Raw genomic sequence first — 21,768 nt, forward strand, 5'->3', positions numbered from 1 at the left:
TATGAACTGGTGCGGCACAAAAATGTGAGTGTTAGGAAAGGGGTGAGTGGATAGGACTGGGATATATACGTTGAATACTAAAATCTGTTTCAGTCGCCATGTCCTATCGCGTGCTATCCGTTCAGGCACACGTTGCGGTAAGTTTAATGTGCGCCGGTGAGGACGAATACCATTTCGTCACACTTAAAGCGCGTGGATAAATTTCTGTCTACTGGTAGTGCGAATTACTTGTTCGAAACACAGAGAACCGTAAGAACACCAGATAATATCAAAACGTTGAGATAAGGTGTAGATTTTCAGCAAATGTCAGTCGGCAGCATTAAACGTTGAAAAGGGGTAAATTATTCATTAAGATTTACCCGCATAATATACAGTCAGTGCATATATCTTCTGGCAATAATTTAGCTATTTTTGTACATCGGTTATTGAATTGTTAAATGGGATATGCTGAGCTGTCTGCATTGGTAATGGCGGCTCTCATTTGAAATACCTTATTTGAAAAAGCGTGCTATTTAAGCCAAGGTAAATAAAATGTATTGATTATTTATTGTTTGACTACTTTATTCATTTTCTAACAATAAGCGACCATTCATAATGTTCTTTCAAAAATCATCAGATGTACACCCCAAGAATGCCTTTAGTAAAGCTAACACTAAGCATTTACACTATAGAACTCTACTCCGTTTAGGATAATCATTGTTTCATTTAAAAAGGTTTACTTTCGCTTTCTTTTTTTAGAACTATTCATATGAGAAATATACTTGAAATTAAACAAAAATGTTTGTTGTTATTATTAAAAAGGAAATGAAATGTTTAATAACAGTTCTTTACTATTATAAATATACAAATCACTGAAATTCAAAACTTTTTCTTCACTTCATTTTTTACACTCAGTAACCCATAATGATAAAGTGAAAATATTTTCAGAAAGGTTTGTAAATTTATTAAAAACATTTTCCCATCAATTTTGACCAATCTTCTTTCTCTCACTTTCCGTTACTGGGAAAAAATGATTCTTTAACTTGATGTAGCCCTCTCAGAGATTCTGATGGTGTTTTTTGTTTTTTTTTACAGAAATTTCAAATAACTTAATGGTTCAGAGCATACTTAGTCTGTCAGCATTGGACATTAGAATGGAACCAACTCTAGAGTGGGTAAGTCTGCGGTCCATAAATAACATATGACGTATGGCTTTTGAATCTGTGTGGAAAATTGAAGTGCTTAGAACCAAACTCAGACAGGGAAAATGCAAAAACCAAATAGCTTTTAACCAGACTGAAATTTGAACATAGTATCCTGGAGGTGTGAGGAAGAGGAGGAGGAAACCAGATTAACTGAGGCACCAACCAATAACTAGATCAACATTAATCTAAACACTGCACTGTAAAAAAAATATATGACAAATGACACAATTATCTGAAAATGAGCTATATTTTGACATTTGCCAAAAAGTACATCATACAGACTAACACTTACAAATCAATCATACATGTTTCATCATTGTTCCCTCCAAACCTTAAACATGTTGAAGGCAGGGTTACCACTGTGTTATGAGCAACTCTACGTTGGTCCTTTATGAATGTGTCAGTGTGTAACTGAGTATGTGTTGCAATGGTCTGGAGCGCCTTTTGCTCTATACTGTGTGGATAGATTTCAGGTCCCTATTCCCTGTAACAGAAGAGGTAGTGTTGGAAAATGGTGTGTGAACAAAACATATGCAGTGTCTGGTAAAAGTATTTAGACTTGTGACCAATTCTCAAGTATTACTAAGTAAAAAAATAATACACTGAAATTTTGACTATTGGACCTTCACTCCATAATTCAAAATAATTTTTTCAATGTGATATTGTTTATATTAAAAAATTGTGAGTATGTTGTTTGCATAAGGTAGGGGACCTTTGTTTAGTCTTCAAGTTCAAATTTCATAACTATGAACAGATCTGTTCAAATTATGAACTTTCTTCATAAATTGGTGAAAGTCTAGATCAATCCCCTTTCACTTTCTTTGTTTGTAGTTTGGATGTGGTAATAGTGGTGGCTATTTCAATAAACAACTTAAAAATTATTGCTACAATAAACAAAATAGTACAGTTTATTCATAATATAAGAAAACATAGGCAAGTTTATTCAAACAGCACCAAATCTGTTTTAGCTTAGTTTGATCTTTTCATTTCTATACAAAAAAGCACAATACTTATAAATTCTATTTTCTTAATTCTTATTCATGGAATTAACCTAAGAAATATTATTTATCTAGGATCAACTTCAGGTGTTCTTGTCGCAATCTTGGTCATTCAGCCAGTTAAATATATAAGTCTTACGTTAGTTATAAACTCCCTAGCAACTGTGCTTTGAGGGTGGTGCTGATTTCTTGACAGACTGCCTGCAATCCCTCCTCCAGCTGTTTCGTGAGTGGGTATGTCTTTGTGTGTCTGTGATATAAACTCCTCAGAAGTTTCCCACTGAATTTAGGAACAAAAACTTACAACAGCTAAAGACTTACACTTTACACAGGATATTACTTTCAGTTACAATAATTCTAATAACCAGAATATATTAGCTGGCTTTCCCCTAACTGCCAAGTTACAGACTATAGTTCTCGAAATTAAAGTAGGTCAATTTATGGTTTGGTTTCTGTTGATACTCGGTGGAGTGTTGCTTTATCCTGATTTTTTCAAGATCCCTGAAAGGTTTTCTTTGGCACACATGATTTGTCTTTGTTTGTCCAGGTACTTGTCTCTTTCTCCTCTGGCTTCTACGACCTTATGGCCACAGGCTTCACTGCAGTTACAGTCTTTGAGGTTTCACACAGTGTGGTCTTCATTTGCTGGGCAGTAATATTCAATCAACTCCCTTCTTCAGCTAGATGTACAGTGTGGCACATGCATTCAAATCTGTAATGGACAGTCTTCATCTCAAACAGTCCAGCACTAGGATGCTCTATGGAATAAAAGGGTTTGTTACAGCCCTTGCTATGGTTATGCCCTAAGCAATATGGGTCCTGTTGCAGAAAAAAAGTTACTGCCAGGCAGTGAGTGGAGGAAAAGAGAGAGAAAAGGTAATGTTTGTAATGGGTTATAAAAAGAAAGAGTGGACATGTTGCAATTGTTTTCTTGGGTGCACATAAGCCCAGTACTTTGACTGATAATTGGAATAAAGTTTTGTCCATCAAGATTGCCAGTGATTGAATTATGGTTTGCTCACAGACCAAGCATAGCAAACAGTGCCTTACCTGGCCATCTCTGTGTGTCATTTGCCTGTAACTGATCCAAACAGGGACCCTGTAAGGAGAACTTACACTTTAGCTGAGGTTAAGTGTCAGCGAAAGGAGGGCCTGGCAGCTGCAGCATAGGTAAAAGGCTTGTTTGTCAAACAAAGCAAAGTGGGTAATGCCAGTCTTTTATAACTTTTCAATCACTGGCTTGTGGAAGCTTTATATTTCTGAATATGAAAAAGAGTTGCCTAATAAGGATATGCTTACCTTAAAATTGGCCTCCACAAGTGAATCATTAAAATAACACAAATGCTTTCTGAATAAAAAGCCGTCATTTAAGGGGATCATTATTCAGGTTTAGAAGGACAGCTGTGAAAATAAACACTAAAAAGAATTCTAAAAGAGCTACAGATAAAAAAATAAAAATATAAACATAACAAAATTGGCAGAAAACAACATGTACTGTATCTTTATCTGTCCCAATTCACAACTTTGGTTCAGTTAATCAGGGAGTGAAAGTTACACAAAACCAACCTGATGTTAACTAGTAAAGGTTATTTCTTAAAAACTCTCTGTACAATCAAGGAGAACTGTGCCATGATAACACAGGGCAGTGATAGTGATTGTGGAAAAATGATCTTTCCAAACTTTCAAACATTGTGTTGCAGTGGCATCTGGTGGTCAGATTTTGTTAATCTAAGAATCCTATCCGGCACACAGTCAAAATCTTTTAAATTAACTCTTCATTTGAAACTAAAGGAAGAATAAGGCATTCGTTGTGATGGGCAGTTTTGTGAAAGAACTGAAAACTACTTATTTTTCAATATCCAATAACATTACTTGTTGACATCATATTCTATTTCTTTATTTGATATGAACTTCTTGGAACAAATCTATTTCATCTATCCATTCATTTTCCAACCCGTAATATCCTTATTTCATCTACCTTATAAAATGTTTTCTTTTGTATTTTTACATTAATTGTTTATATGGGTGCATTGTGTTTGTTTACCTTTATATTGTCTATTTATTGCATATTTGTGTATGTATATATGTGCATCCAGTGAGTACTGAATCTGAAGGCACTGGTTGACTGTTTCATACTACCCACAATTTAATGGGGCTGTATTGGGATATTTACTGGTGGGCTTGTGACATTTCTGGGCTGGCTGAGCTTTTGTACACAGCCTTTCAAATTATCATAAAAAAATTAATGCACATTTAGTAGATCCATAAAAGACTGTCCATTTCCAAGTGTTACATACTGCAGGAGGCAGTAATGAGAGGACAAGAAGCAATGGGTACATGCAACATTGTGATGCTATTGTGTGATAATCACATGTAGAATAGGTTTGGAGGTATTTTCCAGTATTACAGAAAATTTTATGACCAGTGTGATATACTGTAGCGTCGGTGATGAGCACCACAATGGATGTATTCTTTGCTCTTTACATGGCTCTTTGAGGTGTCTGGCTATCCTTAATGTTGCACTAGTTGGAAAGGCATGTGACTTTGCAGACTTGTCATTAATTTTACAGTTGAACCTGCTATTGGTGACGTAATGCCAACTCATACTTGGGTGACTCATCCCTGACCGATATAACTTGTCAGTGCTGTTACAATATTATTATGACTGCAGGATATGAAGAAATTATCTATGAAAGAATAAGCAATAATATATTATAGATATACATGCATCATGTATTATGTATTGCAAAGTTATAATTAGCAAAAGTACATAATAGTACACACTACTAATTCATTTCTTTGTTATTAAAGATGCAGCTGTCCTTGTGGGAACAGAGGACTTTAAATCAACTGCAGAATCCATGCCAGAGATAAGACAGAGTTGTAATTCTGGGTACATAAAAGAAGCAGATGAGGCAGATGAAGCAAGAGATACCCAGGCAGATGGAAGGAATGTAGAGAAGGCTGCTACACACTGACTACTTTACATTACCCCAGTGTAAAGATCTTGATCTGTTTTTCTGTTATCACCTCCAATAATCCTCAAGCCAAAGTGTGCTATGGATGCGGAAAAAGTGTTTGGAAAGTGCTGCCTTAATTATTGAGGGTATAGCTGAAGCTACCAATACTCTAAAAGACAATTCTCTTGGACCATGTCAATTTGCTGCTCCTATGTAAATATGACACCTGCTTGCACCAACATCCACATGAGTGCATTAAAAAGAGCAAGAGACAGTTTATTTAGGAGTTGTATGTCACTTCTTTAATCTTTCACTTGTTATTGATAACTCCTTTGTTTCCTCTTCACCTCAGGGCAAGAGTCTGGGTGTCATCCTTGATAATACTCTATCTTTCCAATCTCACATTAATAACATCTCTCGGTCTGCTTACTTCCACCTACACAATATTAATTGCATCTGCCCCTCCCTCACTCCCAATACCACTGCCATCGTTATTCACAGTCTTGTTACTTCTTGTCTGGACTATTGCAATTCACTCATCTTTCGTCTATGTAATAAATCTCTCCATAAGCTTCAGCTGGTCCAGAATTCTGCTGCTTGCATCATTACTCGAACCCCGTTTATGCACCATATTACTCTGGTTTTGCAGCAGCTTCATTGGCTCCCAATTAAGTTTCAAGTTGATTTTAAAATTCTGCTGTTAATGTAATGGGCTAGAACTCAGTATTATAAAGAAAATAACATTTTGGCGTGTTACTTAGTGTAATGGGCTATAAACCAGTGTTTTAAAGAAAAGGCAGAATTTCTGGAAAATTCTGCTACAGGTTATTGCTGATGGCTATCTACAGGACATAAATATTTACATGTCTTGCTAAAGAGTCACCTGCTTTGAATAGTCAGACTGCTTTGATTTAGTATCTCATCTACATACAATGTGGGGATACAGAACTGTCTGCTTCTTTGGAAAATTGGTTTCTAATCAAGGACTCAAAGTAAATGTGTTTACACTATTTGTTATGTAGAGGAAATTGGCTTGCACCATTGTTTTCACTGATTGCCATGTTGATCTATGCAGAAATTGAAGTATATATATATTTCTGGAAAAAGGAGAATAAAGTAAAGGAGAAGTATGGTCTGGGACTCGGGACTGCTGTCTGTTTCTTTTATGCTTTACACCATACACCCTGTAGCAACAGTGGCTTGTACCTGGCCCAGGCTCCCCTAGGCCTGAGGTCGGTAACATTAACATTTAAGGCCATTCATAATCTCGCCCCTCCATATTTATCTGACCTTGACCTTCTTCATGTTGCCAATCCCTCAATCCCTCACATAACCTTAGATCCAACTCCTCCATCCATCTGACCATCCCTCTCGCTCATCTAAACACTATTAGGTGCAGAGCATTCAGCCGTTCTGCTCCAAGCTCTGGAACTCATTACCTAATGAGCTATGAAATATTGAATCATGTTCAACTTTCAAATGTAAACTTAAAACCCATCTGTTTAAAATGGCCTTTTCTTTGTAATTGCAATGGGTTTGTTTGGTTTTAACTTTGATATTTTCTGATGTTTTAAGTTTTGTTTATAATGTGCTTCTTTTTTTATTTATTGTTTTTTCGGTGTCCTTGTATAAAGAATGTATTATTATTATTCTTTTGTTGAAAGTTACCACTGCTGCCTAGTAATAATGTCCTCTCCCATACCCCTCCATAGTGGGGATGGCCTGGTGTGTATCATGTCACTCCAAGGCTGTAAGATAGTCCAATTCTGCTGCTGTCCAGGTACTTCTTAAAGACTGACAAAGCTGCTGCTTCTTCATCTGCTTGGTAGTGTGTTATAGATGCCCATAACTCTTTCAGTAAAGAAGTGCTTTCTGGCTTCAGTCCTAAATGCACTCCCCCTTAATTTCCAGTGATGTCCTTGAGTACATGTTTTGTTTAGTTGAAAGAATTCTTCTGGATCACTTTTATCAATGCTTTTGAAGATTTTGAAAACCTGGATTAGTTACCCATGCATTCTCCGCTTTTCGAAACTAAACAAGTTTAATTCTTTTGAGTCTGTAAGATTGTGACATGCCCCCAAGTCCTAAGATATACCTGGTTGCTCCCCTCTGCACAGGTCCAAGTGTTGTTACACCTTTCTTGTAGTGTAGTGATTTTAACTGCACACAATACTCCTGATGTGGTTTTACCAGTGGATTTGATTGGCTTGTCAACAGAGCATAGCAGAGCAGCAACCGAGCCGAGGTTCAACAGTTATATTACGAGCTCTGCATATTTCTGTTCTGTATGTGACTGTGGTACAAAAGTGATAGTCATTAGTAGTATAATTTCTTACACTGCAATATTCATTGTTCAAAAGAAACCATTTAAAACCAAACCTGTAGTCAAAAAAGCATGGAAGTGATCTGGTGGAACATGGGAAATGTTTTTGTGGTCAGATAATCCCAAGAGAGAGCTTATTTTTCTGTCAAAGTTCAAAGACATATATGTGCCCACACCTCCATTTAGGCATTGTGCTGGTATTACTGGATTGTATGCAGCTTGCCATCAGCAAAAATTGTGCATTTTAGTAAAACAGAAGAAAATGGATGGTGAAAAATAGAAGCAAATACTGCACATTGAGTAGAACCTGTTTTGGTCTCGGTCTTAGGTGAAAGTGCATTTTTCAGCAAGGCAATGATCTCAGGCACAAAGCCAAAGGAACCTTGAAGTGGCTCAAGAAGAAATCATGAATGTATTACAAGGGCCAAGGTAATCCAGGTGAGAACTGGTGGCTCTGTTTGACAGTGTGATGAACAAGAACCTTCTGAATAACCTAAACAACATAGAGCATATCTGCCTGAATTAAAGCTAGAGGTGGCTGTACAAAATATGAAAATATAAGTGTTGATCATATACGTTTTATAGTAATATTTATACTTTCTACTTTTAGCATGAAACAATGGCACATTAAAACAATTCTAAGCTTCAGTCCTTTGAAATAAAAATATCACAATGAAGTTTCAGTGAAGAATGTTATTCAGTAAAATTAGAGAACAGGCTCGGGTACTGAAAGCATTTGCAAGGCACTATATGTTGCCTTCAATTTCAAGACTAGCATTCTGAGCTGCTTTCCAGATCTTATATATGGATTTTAATTTGTTTTCCACAACAAAGAAAGTGATTTTTTTTCTTCCCCTCTTCTCCTTTTTCCAAATGTTGGCAGGTTGGAATCATATCCATCAATCCATTACTTCCATCTACTGGACTGTGGTTTCAATATCAATTCCCTATCCAATCCAAGGTATTATATATTTCCAAATTTTTAAGATCTTTATAAAAAGCTATAAATAGACTTATATTTCCATTTATATTAATTACTATTTATTTCAAATTGCAAATTAAGTCTTTTTGCAGAATAATTGCTATTAACTTTTTCCTTGCCCTAGCATATTTATGACACCAAACCAAGTAATGCTCTAATGCTTCCTCAATCCCACATTGTTCGCAATTCTATGTTTTATGTCTGCCAATGTAATAATATTAACTTAAGACACACCCAAGCCTTATTCTATTATATATATCTTTCCTTCTTATCTTTTACTAAAAGCTTTATATGAACCACATGCCTTCCTTTTTGTAACTATATTGCCACTCTGTCTAAATTGCCCTTTTAATTATACCGTTAAATTCACATTTCCCAAAAGGAATTATAATTAAGTCAGGTTCAATTTTTTCGAAAATTTCTTAACCAGCTTATATACAATTTTATTACTATGCACACCTTTATATGCAGGAATCCATACAAACTTTACAATTATATTATTTAAATACGTGCCAGCCAGACATTGTATGATTAACTTCTATTAGAAGGTCGCTGCTATTACATGACTTCCTTTTAACGATGATATTGATAATAAGTCTGTCAATATGACGACTCTCTTAGGCGTTACATAATTTGCCCATTCTAAAGCCAGAATAATAGGCATAATTTCTGCTGTAAAACTAATAATTCGGAAGCTATTCTAATAGACCTTTTAAATTAACGTTTTTAACATAAAAATCAGTAGTTACTCTATTATTTGCAGTATTTTTTGTTTGTTTTTTTTCAGTCGGGCATTTAGTTAGCCTCCTACATTGGCTGAGGACCCGTATAAGTCTCCGTTCATCGACTTCCTCGCTCTTTTTTACAACGAGGAGGGTCGTGTGTAGAGAGTGAAATGGCTAGTCAGCTTGGAGAGTTTAAGGTAATCATGTCTGGCTTCAATTCTTTTTATACCTATTTTTTTTTAAACGTATGTGTATATAGCTTCTTCAGATTGTTGCTATCCATAGCAAAGTGATTTTCACACTTTTATTTTGTGTTAGTATCTGCTTCTTGATTTACAGAACAGTTGGTAAATGGGAAGGGTGTGGGGGTCTTTTAAATTGGTATACATTTGAAAATGGGGAGTTTCTTTACTCAAACACGAGTCTCAACATCAAAATCTAATTATTTTTTTTTTTATAAAGCTGGGGTTTTTATTTGTTTTTCGTTGAAAATCAATCGTGAACTATAAATCTGTAAGGTTAATCTGGGAAGGGGAAAGGTGTCATGAAAGGCTTTCAGTATAAAGTTGGGTACCCCGGTTGAGAACACGTTGCCTAAAATGGTTTATTGTGGTCCATATAATAAAGTGATATTTAGCCATTTTACTTCTACCCAGTAATGTACCACATCAACCGATAGTGTATGCATGCTCAAGTGAATCGGGTAGGCCACAGTGCCTCGTGTCTGTGGGAGGAAAGATAGAATTTGGCAGTACCTATATTGCTTTTCCTTTTTTTTTTTTTAAACAGTTGACTTTATTCTTAGAACAGAGTTTAGGTAATACATTTAACCAGTGCTTACTAAGATTGATGTACATTTGTATTTCTGTTTTGAATTCATAATAAGTTAACATGAAAATTAAGTTTTGTGTTTAATCAAAACTTGTTTTAAGGCGTGCCAATCCTAGCTATTTTAAATTGTATATTTGGCGGGCACGCTTTTTTTTCTCTCCTCTCTCTCTCTAATTTGAAGAGGAACACAGGCCATTAAAATGAATATACAGTAATACCTGTGTGACTTTTATTAAAATTGGAAACCTTTCCACTTTTTAGAGTTAAATTTCTAGACCAGGAGTCTAAACTATATGGAAACTGCAGTTACTTAACTGTCCTTGAAGTAATGATGCTTTTGTATCTCAAAAATCCATTCTTGTCCAACTAGAGTATATGCCATCCTTTTTATTTATGTATTTATTGCTGGAGCATTAATGATGAGATAAGCAGACTAGAGTCTCTGAATGAATGTGATGCTTTTTCACAGTGCACTGAATATGCTTCAGCATCTTGTGTGTTCTGGATCATAATTAGCTCTATATGATGATTCTAAAACATGTTCTTTTTCTTACAGAATATGGATCCTGGTGGTTTGAAAAAACACCATTTCATCATCAGTGTGGTATGTGTCAGCCATTCCTTCATTATCCCATATTACTTATAATATTGTAGTACAACTCCATTTGGAGCATTAATGATGAGATAAGCAGACTAGAGTCTCTGAATGAATGTGATGCTCTTTCACAGTGCACTGAATATGCTTCAGCATCTTGTGCGTTCTGGATCATAATTAGCTCTATATTATGATTCTAAAACATGTTTTTTCTTACAGGATGGATCCTAGTGGTTTGAAAAAAACACCATTTCAGCATCAGTGTGGTATGTGTCAGCCATTCCTTCATTATCCCATATTACTTATTGTACAGAGCCTTATGGGTTACATAAGGAGGCCAAGGTCATTCAATCATTAATCTTTTTTCACAGTAGTTTAAAAGTGTAGGGAAGAAAACGTCTAATGTGTATAGGGTCATTATTTGAAAACCTTTCTTGATAAATCGTTGACCCACCATATAGGGTTGGCTCTCACTTTGCAAATGTCTTTGAGAAACAGTCTGTTTTGCTTTATGGTCTTAACAAAAATCAATAATTAGCTAAAACATTTTGTTTATGTGAATAAAGCTCCTTAATAAAGCTCATTTATCCTCCCAAAACTGATATGACCAAAAATACAATTTTAGACTGAGCTTTTTTTATGAATAAGGTTTGAAGTAAACAATGCTTTACCACTAAACTAATTTGGGTATGGTTGCTTTCTCAAAAATTGTACTAATAGGAAATACTACTTTTAGGGTTTTCCCACGAGTATATTTCCCCATCTGTCCCAGAGCACATAAATAATGCTGGAGTGGGTTTAGGAGATGCGGTTATAGTGTCAATGATGAAATTTTAAGACTAGAGTCTCTGAATATGAAATGAAGCTCATTCACAGTGCACTGATGACTCTTTTTAGTATATTCTGTTTACATTTGGAAAACAGCTACTTTATTTTTGCTTTCCATGTTAAACTGTAGGATAGTGTTTGAGGAATGGGCTCTGTGACAAGCAAGACTTATCACTCCCACAGAGTAAGTACTGCATTTTGAGTAAATTCTTGCTTTGTTTCTAATTAAATCGTTCAGTCATTCATATTGATCAGAGGCATTATTTTGAGTTTTGAGCCTGAACACAAGAGAAACTCCAATTTTCAATATATAAAATTCACAAAGACACTGCACCACTGAAAATATTTAGTCTTGTTTTGGTGATCACTCAAGTATGTGACTTGACATTTTCATCTGCAGCATAGGATGTCTGAGGTAGTCTTTTAGATTAAATGAGCTACACACAGGGCCAGAGCTGGAGAATAGAGTACTTGTGGAACCTCCATATATTTAGTTTTGCAGATCAGCCCTTATGGTTTGTGCAGTGCGAATGGAGATATTGTCTTGAACCAGAAGGGGAACGGTTGATAGCTTGTCTGTCTATTACCAGTATCTGCAACATAATAAATTGGACAGCTGTTGAGGGCACTGTTGGCTTTGATGTTAAATTGGTTTGGTGTTGTAGAAATGCATTTGTATCCAAGTTTCATCCTAAGTTATGACACTATTTTTAAATTCCTCCTACTCGAAGTTCTATTAGTTTGTAATTACAGTCCTTTTTGTTTAATTTCAGCAGCCAAATCTCTGGGCATGAACCTTTTGTGTAACTGTTAACTGAAGAATGGATTCAACTAAACCATAAATCCGAGTCTGTTATCGTTCCATTTCTCCAGTACTATTCCCTCTGTGGGTTTGGAAAATTGATGGAGGGTGACAATTGAGTAACACTTTCTTGTGGTGTCTTTTGAACATCAACAAAACCAAGTCATCTGAGTAAGAACCAGCCGCTGTAGTTTAGTTTTTGACCTTTGGACAAGGAGGGGGACTGGTCTGGTACATTTTAATTAGCTAGGGAACAATGCTTTAGAACTATATTTCTATTAGAATTTGAATTATCACATGATACTCTTTATTGGTTTTTAGTATTTGTTGGCTTGAATGTGGTACAAGAAACATGCACTATAACCTGTGGCTGGTTAAAAAAATTAGCTTGGTTCAATATATCAGGTTCAGGATGTTTATCGCCCATTGTGATTTTAGCCTTTTGGTGTCAATGATGAAATCTTTCAGACTAGAGTCTCTGAGTAGCAAATGAAGCTATTTCACAGTGCACTGAAGACACCACGTTGTTGCCACAAAAGGCGATGGGTTCTCTTACTAATAGTCCTTTTAATGTGGTTCCAATGTTAATTTAATTTATCATGAATTTTAATGTAATTGTGTTTAGCACAGTTAAGTGTGTGGTATTACAAAGCCTGATTTGTGTATAACTAAAATGAGTATTGCATAAGATGTTTCGTTTTAACACTCATCTGGAAGGAAGTTTTATAGTGATATGTAGTTTTAAGTACTTAACATTTTTGCTTTTTTGTAATTTAATTTCAGTGATCACTATGGGTTTTTGGTGGAAGTTGAGCAGATGACTTTAAAACCGAAGGCTCCTCTTGAATGGTATCAGCCATTTTTTTACTTTATGGGTTTTGGCAATTGTATTTCACACCTACACAGATGTTGTTTCCAAGGAAAAGGTCAGAGTGGCTTAACTTGGCATTAGCTAAATATTCTGATGTACTGAATGACCATAATAGCAGTTTATTCATTAACTTTTCTCCACATACCCTTTTGCTTACTTCTCCTGCTCCTTTGTTAAGGTTTATGCGGCATGTTGGTATAATGGAACTGTATAAAGCTTATAGTACTGTAGTACAACTAATGTTTGTAATTGCACTCTATGGCAAGCATCACATTATCTGAATGTATTGTTGGTGTAAATATTGATCAATCTGCAGTATAGTTTAGTTTCTTAGTTATCAGCCTAAATAGAGTATTGTTTCAATGTTGTTAGTTTACACCAAGGATAGATTAAAGCATTCTAGAATACTACACAGTACATAAGGGTGGTACTTAGCAAACAGATCCTTATCCTGATGGGTTATTTTTGCCCAAGTAGTGACCCTATTGCACATTTCTTTTAAATGTATATACATACAGTTGAACAGTTATGATTGGCTCCAGGTAGAGGACAGGGTTCCTGTTCAGACATGAGGGACAGTCAAAGTTTTCGCGCACTCATAATCTTTGTTGGAACTGTTGAAGACGGTAGGAGTAATTGTTTGTTAAAGTTGGTATGACGCTAGGACAATTTGCTTCACAAAGGAAGGTGACTATGTAGAAAAGTGATGTAATTTGATTTTTTTAATTCTTTATAGAGCTAAAAACAAGTGTGGAAACATTTTGAACGTTCCTCATAAGAATTCAGGTTAGGAACATTTTATCTGTAAAATCTCCACACTATTAGAATTGACAGTGTGTTGGTAAGAAACTAAACTCATAAATGGACTTCTAATTATAACTGCATTATCTGTTCTAGCAGTTCATACTGTATCTGGCTTTTGCCAGGTAAAACTCGGGTCTTGTTTCAGTTTTAATTAGTTCCATCTTTGCTGATACCTTTTGTACCATAATGTGCAAAGTAGTGCACTTGTGAACTTCACTTTTGGTAATTATGCAGGTTAAATTTTAGTCTAAACCGGTTGTATGATTTGGTAACAATTTTAAGCTAACTGGTTCCATTGTGATTCTTAAACCTGTATTAAATGAATGTTTTGGGATTTTTTTTTTTTTCCTCCATCCCCTGCCCCAAAATGTATTCTGTGGAGTGTTAATGATGAAACTGCTTATTGGTTCACTGACTAAATTGTGAAGACAATCTCGCAGCGCACTGAAAACACTCCTAAAAGCCCCCTTTTTTTTTTGGGCCCGGTATTTATTCTAGCCGTCCTACTATCAAGTACTGGTCAGGTGAAGTGTGCATAATTCATTGTTAGTTTACACCAAGGATAGATTAAAGCATTCTAGAATACTACACAGTACATAAGGGTGGTACTTAGATTTTGCACTGAGGTAAGAAAATTACATTTGATTGTACTTTAAAATACAACAATCTAAAATGACAAACGTTCTAAGACAAGTTTTAAACATCCAGCCTCTTCATTAAATGACTTCAGAATTCATTCCTGTTTGGTAAATCATTTGCTTGGCTCGCATTGGAATCAGTGATACAACCAACCTCATTAGTTTCCTGTTTCAGCCCTAACTGTTTAGGGTTAGTCAGTTCTCTTTTACGTGCCAGACTTTGGTAGTGCAGAGTTCTACTTGATACTTACAGACCTGCAGATCTGAGTCCTGTGATGGAATCTTCTACAGCCTGCATATTCAGAACTAGAATATTGTTTACTTCTAAATGTTCATATTTAATGCATGACGCATTGTCCTCATAGTAGTGGCAAAAGAGTTGAGGCACATTAATTTTGTACTTTGTATAGATGTCATGCTATCAATTTGTCCCCCCAACACACACACATTTTTGCCTATTTTTGGAAGAAAAACCAGCTTTACCAAAGTCAATGACTAGATGTTTATAGATGTATTTATTGTATCTTGTAAAATAGTGTGGCTGCAATTTGGTGTATGATTATAGTAAGCAAATGCACTTGTATAAAATACTTGGTTTGTAAAGTACTCAAGTTCTGGTTTAATGGTAATTTTTTTTTTTTTCCCCCAGATTGCTTTGTCAGCAGAAGTGCAACTCTCTGACATGTACCCTATAATCTGAGCTTGGTGGAGGTTGGTATTTATAGTATATTGTAATTTTTGTGGTAGAGATTTTGAAGCGTTTATGATGAAACATTTTATATGGTTCTCTGATTAACTGTGAAGTCACTCTCGCAGCGCACTGAAACGCTTCAGATTTATTTGATCTTTTATTTTCACCAAAGTAGGATCTGTCTATTGCACTGTTTCTGAGCAAATCCTAAATGACATGGAATCTGAAAACTTAAGTCGCATGTTTTTCTTATGGTGTGAAGGCTACACCAGTTTATTTGTAACTTAAATCTGTTAAATGTTCTAAAGACCTCTGTTAATTTTGATAACTGGGTGACCACTCATGCATGTTAAAGTGAAATGCATATTTGTTGTAAATGGCAGTTCCAAGTACAACTGAAGACACATAGGTGGGCAGGAGGTTAGTTTAAAATCCAATACATTGACTCCTGGGGTAACTCACCTTTTAACTCTGTGTTTTTTGCAGGTGTCTGAAGTTAATAACAAACCCAAGTCCACAGTTTCCCTTCTGAAGACCTTTTTTAAAACTGTAAATTTAGGCAATTTTTTCACCTACCCTTTTCACTTGCTCCCAACTTGGTCTGCTTTTGTGCAATGTCTCCAGAGATTATAAGAAATTGATTTACAAAAGATGACAAATAAAAACCTCAACAGAAAAATCAGTAGCTGGTTGGTTTGTGGTGTTTTTTTTTTGGTCCTTATTTCTCTTATCGATACAAGAACCACACACACCATACCTCCAGTTTTGGTGGAGCAAGGCTAAATGGGTGTGTAAAAGACTGACCACTTTCTCTAAAGAATTTTGCACTTTGTGGTGTCTGCTGTATTTAAGAACAGAGATGCTGTGTGGTTCTGAAGAGTTGATTAGAATTCCAGGTGACTAATACAGGTACGGTAAAAATGCAGACAGTGCTTCATGTGGGTAAAGGTTTTAGCTTTTTTTATATGGAATCCTGTTAAAGCTGTACACTGTTTGGGAGACTTTCCTAGTGCACACCTAAGTGCTCAATTTCTGCATTTCATATTTGGGAGGAGTTTACTATCGACTAAACCAATCTGATCCTTGTTCCAGTTGTGGATTTGGGTGTACAATTGCCTGGTTGTACTACAGAATTGACTTTTGCCCAACGGTACTTGACACTGGCACTTGCAAGCCCAGCATTTGAAGTTTATCCATCCATTATCCAACCCGCTATATATCCTAACTACAGGGGGTGTCTGCTGGAGCCAATCCCAGCCAACACAAGGTGCAAGGCAGGAAAACCTACCGTTTGCTTATTCCAAATTTGCAGTAGACTTTTCATATAGTATATGCACAGGGCATGGTGCAAAATTAGTTCTGATTGCTACTCTGAACTTGGTATGGATGTGCAGGTGGCTTGACTTTTTTTTTTCCCCTTCATGTAAAGCACCAAAAATGCAATGCACTGTAATTAGTTAGATGCAACTTGGTGTGAATCTTGCTTCATAGGCTATGTAAAGTAAGAATGAAATAGGTGAGAAGAGGTATTACGGAAATGACTGCATTTGTAAATGGGTTTGTGTACCAGCATGAATGGACTAAGATTTGAGTATACATCAAATAGAGAATTACAATTTGTGTTGCCAATGTGTACTCATGTTTTGAATCACAGCAGAGAATTTCAAGACTCAAAACAGCCCTACCTCTATCAAAACAGCCCTACCTCTATATTGGACACGTACAACAGTTTTGTGCAGCCTGACGCTGTGGAAACTTGGTGAATTTTGTGTGTACCTGTAAATGTCAACCGTCCATGATGGCAATTGCGAGCCATTGGGAAACCTTTTGTTGCGTCAAAATGGTACCAAGAATTAATGTGCTTCCAGTGTATTTTTGTGTACGCAAATATGCCTAATGTGGAATGCACATTACTTAAATTTTTCCTGCTTCAAAGCAGATGTTCTGTAAGTTTTCATTCTAAAATGGAGGAACAGGCTAGATTTTTTTTTCTTTATAGTGTATAAAAATGCCTAATTTCAGAAAAATTGTGGCAAGGTAATATGCGACATGATTGAAGAAATAACTGACTTGAAAAATACCAAACTTGGGCAATTTTCTAAAGTCAAAGGATACTTTTGTTTTCATAAAGAACAGTAGTTTCCTGCACATTAAATATACTTGTAAGGTCCATTAGTCAGTGCTAAGCACAAACTTCAGGAAAAGTGTGTTCTATTTAGAGCTTATTTATATTATGGTTGTGAATTTGTTTCCAGTACTTTTTGTAGAATAAGAGTTGTGAAGTCACTGTTGGAGCTGATGTATGTGTTTCTTAGTAGTAGTAAGCAACCTTTGATTCCATCATTGTGTACTTGCCTGAATTATCAATAATAAATGTGATGTGCAGATTGTGTTCATTTTGATGCTGGAGGCTTCCTCCTTCCCAATTTACCCATGTAGCAATACACCCTGATGTCACCATGAACATGTTTTTGGATCCATTGTTAACCTAGTATTCTGATGTGTTCTATTGTCTAAATGGCAGATTGTGTAAGATTCTACATTTTTAGAGTATACTGTTGTATAATCAAGTCTTTTTTTCCTAATCTGTCCATTGCTTGAACCTGTTTTATCCAATATCAGAGCTGAATGAAGATGGAAGATCCTGCCTTCCAACTATTAGTACCAGTTTCCAGAACCAAAATCTCAACACCTACACATGTACATTTAAGCAGGTGAGCAGCTGAGAAGTTAATTTGGAGCAGTAATTCCCAAACTCAATCCAGAGGACCCAGTTTTTTGTTCCAGCCAACTTCTGTTTTTCATTGGACTTTTAGCCTAATTAAGTCATTTCCCAGTTCCTGTGTTTTACAAACTAAGTTTGGTAGATTTTTATTAAAATAAGCAGTTATATGGAGAAGTTGTGGCTGTATGGGGAATATATAGGGTTTGTTTTAAAGTCGTTGACAGTATTTTCAACCGAATTTTCATTCTGCTTTTCCAGGTGTTCTGGTTTAATTGATTCTTTGCTAATTAGTGAGTTTGACACTGAGGTCATTGCAGCTCTGATCATTCTGGGTGTCTGCTGTGCTGGTTGGTTGTTGTCACTATTGGGGTTAAATGAAGGGAACAAACTACAGGAAAAGGGGAAAAAATAATAGAAAAACAACAAAAGAGACTTAAGCATTTATAGCTTTAGAAAAAAAATAGAAATATTTCTAAATGTCTTATAAATGTTTAAACCATATTGTGTTTCTGAATACAGAATAAGAGTAAAAAAGACCAGCTAATCAAATAAGATTAGTTATCAATTATCACCAATTGTGAATATGGCTGGAACAAAAACCTGCAGCCACAGTGGGTCCCTAAGATTGAGTTTGAAAAGCTGACACATTGTCTTGTTGCCTACACCATTGCATAGCTGATAGGAACCCTCCAGCCCTTTCCTATAAGAAAAGCAGAGCAAGGGTTTTCTCCATACTAGTCTGTCCTGTTGCTTGCAAGGTTGCTTTTATATTGAAAGTGCTTAGGTGTTACTCTTCAGTAACAAATTTTTGCAGGTTATGGAAACTTTTTTAACCTATATTTCTGATTATATAGCACTCTCAATCCCTTGATTTAGAATATTTGTCAATGATTCTTCTTTAGGTACTCATTAGCCAGTAATAAATCACAAGAATAACTGATCTTATAGTGTTAATGGGTTTACTAGCTGTGCTACCCATATCAGATGGGTTGTAATCTGAGTAATCGATGTAGACCTTTGTGGATTCAGCATTGTTTGCAGTAAACCAACTATAGGAGTGTGTTTTGTAATGCATATAATACAAATGCATTGTGATGCTCCATCAGTTGGAATGACAAATGTAAACATTTTAGTGGGGGAATAAAACATTACTACAAAATGTTTTGTCTGGAATGACAAATGTAATGCATTTTATTACTACAAATGTTGGATGCACCTTCTGTTGGAATGATAAAACATATCAACTAGATACTCCAACATGTTTCCTTAAGGTGGTTTGTCTTCAGCGTGTGATTGACAACACTGTGGTCAGTGCTGAAGGTTCTGTTTTTGGTCCATTTCTTTACAGTATCTACATGCTACCACCACACTGCCAGATTTTCCAGCAGAACCTTGTGTTCCACACCAATATAAGTGATACTCAGCATGAAGAACTCTCCTTGTTGCACAGTGAACACTGCCTACCTAAATGATGTGTCCACTAACTTTCTATACCTGCTCCTTGGGGGATCACTAGCCAAACTATAAAAGCTCAACTCTCAAACTTAGCTGCTTCAGACTTTTGTCTTTATCCACTTACAACTATTCCTGCAGTTGTTCTTGTCTGCTCAGACTTTCGAAAACCACATCTTAGGTGGATGTTTTGACAGCTTCAAAGTAATATTACCGGAGGCTAAGCCCTTTTGTCCTCCGCTGAGGCAATATTACTGAATGTAACAAGTTGTCACAGCCTCGTCTTATTCAAGTTCTCTATTCAGCAGCAGATTACATTCATAGTCCTCTCTCTGGTTTTTTCCTAATGATGTTGATCCTAATACTCTTTTGTCATCCCTACTTGCATCTTATGAACCTGACAGACTATTGAGATCCTTGGGATGCAGGCCTCCTCACAATTCCAAACATCCCCTTTGAAGCTCTGTGTGTGTTCATTCAGCACTGTGCCTACTATGGGGCATTCCTGGTACATCTGTTCAAGAAGCTGTAGTGGTAAATATTCATCTTTTACATTTTTATTTACCAGCCTCATCTGTGTATTTAATGCATTCTCCAGAAAGAACTGTACCGATTCTAATACTGCCATACTGTCGTCCGGTGTGAATCTTCCACTCCACTCTACCATTCTGTCATTCTTTATCTTGGTACATTCCAAGCCTATAACTAACATGCAATTTAAACTTGCATTGTTTTTAAAAATATCATTGTAAAATGCCTTGTGACGGTGCAGTCTATAAGTATCAGTGTTAGTGTTTTTATGTGATCTTTATCCACTTAGACATCTATGTGTTGGTGTCTGAGAGAATTCTTAAAAATACTGCATAACTGAATATGTATTTGTGATACAATCATTTCCTGTCCTGCAGTAATAAAACCACCCAGCTTCTGTCAGTGAAATGACAGTCATTGAACAAAGACCAGTTTTTTTGTCTCCTAACATTCTGATGCCCCAATTAATCCTTTTTGACTACTTTATTAATTTAACTTACTCTGATTGGCATTTAGGCAACACTGCTATCGTATTGCTTACTGTAATAGTTTGGATGTCACTGAAGAGAATGTCAGGGATAGTTTACTAAAACTTGTAACTATTATGTTCCTATTTTACAGAGTTACACTTCTAGTTGTGGATGAGCAGAATATCACAACCGGATCTACATTTGCCATTTTGTTGTATTATCTTTTACAGGATCTTCTTTCATAACTGTTTGCAGCGTGCTTTTCCTGATATGTAGGCCTGATACAGTAAATGCAGCCTTACTTTTTTGTATTATGATACAAAGAACTGTCAGGTATTTTTGAATATGAGTAATGTGATCAACTGAAAATTCAATTTTAAGTATGAAGCATTTCTCATACCAGTAGATTTTTTGGATTGTTGACTGATCCACATGCATCAAGTGCAGCTCATGGATACAATCACTGGACAGTGGCTGCGACTGCTTTTCTTTGATATGTTATGTCACATTCATGCATGTGTGTAAGCACTCACTGCTTTTGTTATGTATTGTGTTCTTTTTTGCATCCATTCATTCTTCTTGGTTCTGAATGTGTATTATTTAGTGAAACATATCTAGAACCTAGCCATGCGAGATTGCCAAAAAATTTTTTTTTAGTTTTATTATTAATGATACATTTTACAGTCATTAATTTAGTACCAATAGAGTGTATAATGTGTGGGTGTGGTTTGCACAAATGACTAACTAGCTCAGTATGTTACAATCAGTACTATAAGTCAATATTTGGGATAATCATCAAATTCTATCTTTCAAAAAAAAAAAAGTAGTAAAATCTGCTTTTCCATGTGTGTTTGTTATTGAATCCATTATTTACTACCGAGCACATTAGTGGGTCTGATCCTGAAGTACTTGCAACCATTAAGCATTCGGTGTTGTTTGCTTGGGTGTCTGTTCTGACAACAATTAGCTTTCTGAATTCCATCTGATATCCAGGTGTTAGTCAAACATGAATTGATGGCTCTGCAGACTTTCTTTAGATCAAGAGGTGCCTGGAAAGATATTCATCTTAAGCTTCTAGCCACAACTGGAACTCTTCCTTACTCTGATGGACTCAATTACCCACATATGAGTAGACGTTGATCTGTACCCTAAAATAGACTGAACAAATTAAGCTATGGCTACACTTAACAACTAGGTGCATTCCTCAGTTTACTCCCTTGGGCAGTCAGAACACTCCTCCTTTGAGGACAGTAAGCCTATCCGCTTTCTTGGGAGCCAGAAAATTCACCCGGACTTCTTTTTGGGGATGAACAGCACTCTTTCTGGGCTCAGAAGATACTCTCTTTAGAGCTGTTGAA

The 21,768-nt window shown here is 36.0% G+C and overlaps 1 long non-coding RNA gene across 1 annotated transcript; it reads left to right on the forward strand.

The window, feature by feature from the left end:
• The first annotated feature begins 9 nt into the window (after nucleotides 1-9).
• Nucleotides 10-20,576, forward strand: LOC120539024. Its single transcript, XR_005635542.1, has 14 exons — nucleotides 10-24; nucleotides 1,075-1,154; nucleotides 8,349-8,426; nucleotides 9,235-9,369; nucleotides 10,560-10,607; nucleotides 10,818-10,864; nucleotides 11,557-11,610; nucleotides 12,200-12,274; nucleotides 13,012-13,077; nucleotides 15,191-15,252; nucleotides 15,719-16,141; nucleotides 17,855-17,946; nucleotides 19,814-19,943; nucleotides 20,562-20,576. It is a non-coding gene; the product is annotated as an uncharacterized LOC120539024 (long non-coding RNA).
• The last annotated feature ends 1,192 nt before the right edge of the window (nucleotides 20,577-21,768 follow it).

Source organism: Polypterus senegalus, chromosome 11, assembly GCF_016835505.1.
Source record: "Polypterus senegalus isolate Bchr_013 chromosome 11, ASM1683550v1, whole genome shotgun sequence".
In the NCBI taxonomy this organism is placed as follows: Eukaryota; Metazoa; Chordata; class Cladistia; order Polypteriformes; family Polypteridae; genus Polypterus; species Polypterus senegalus.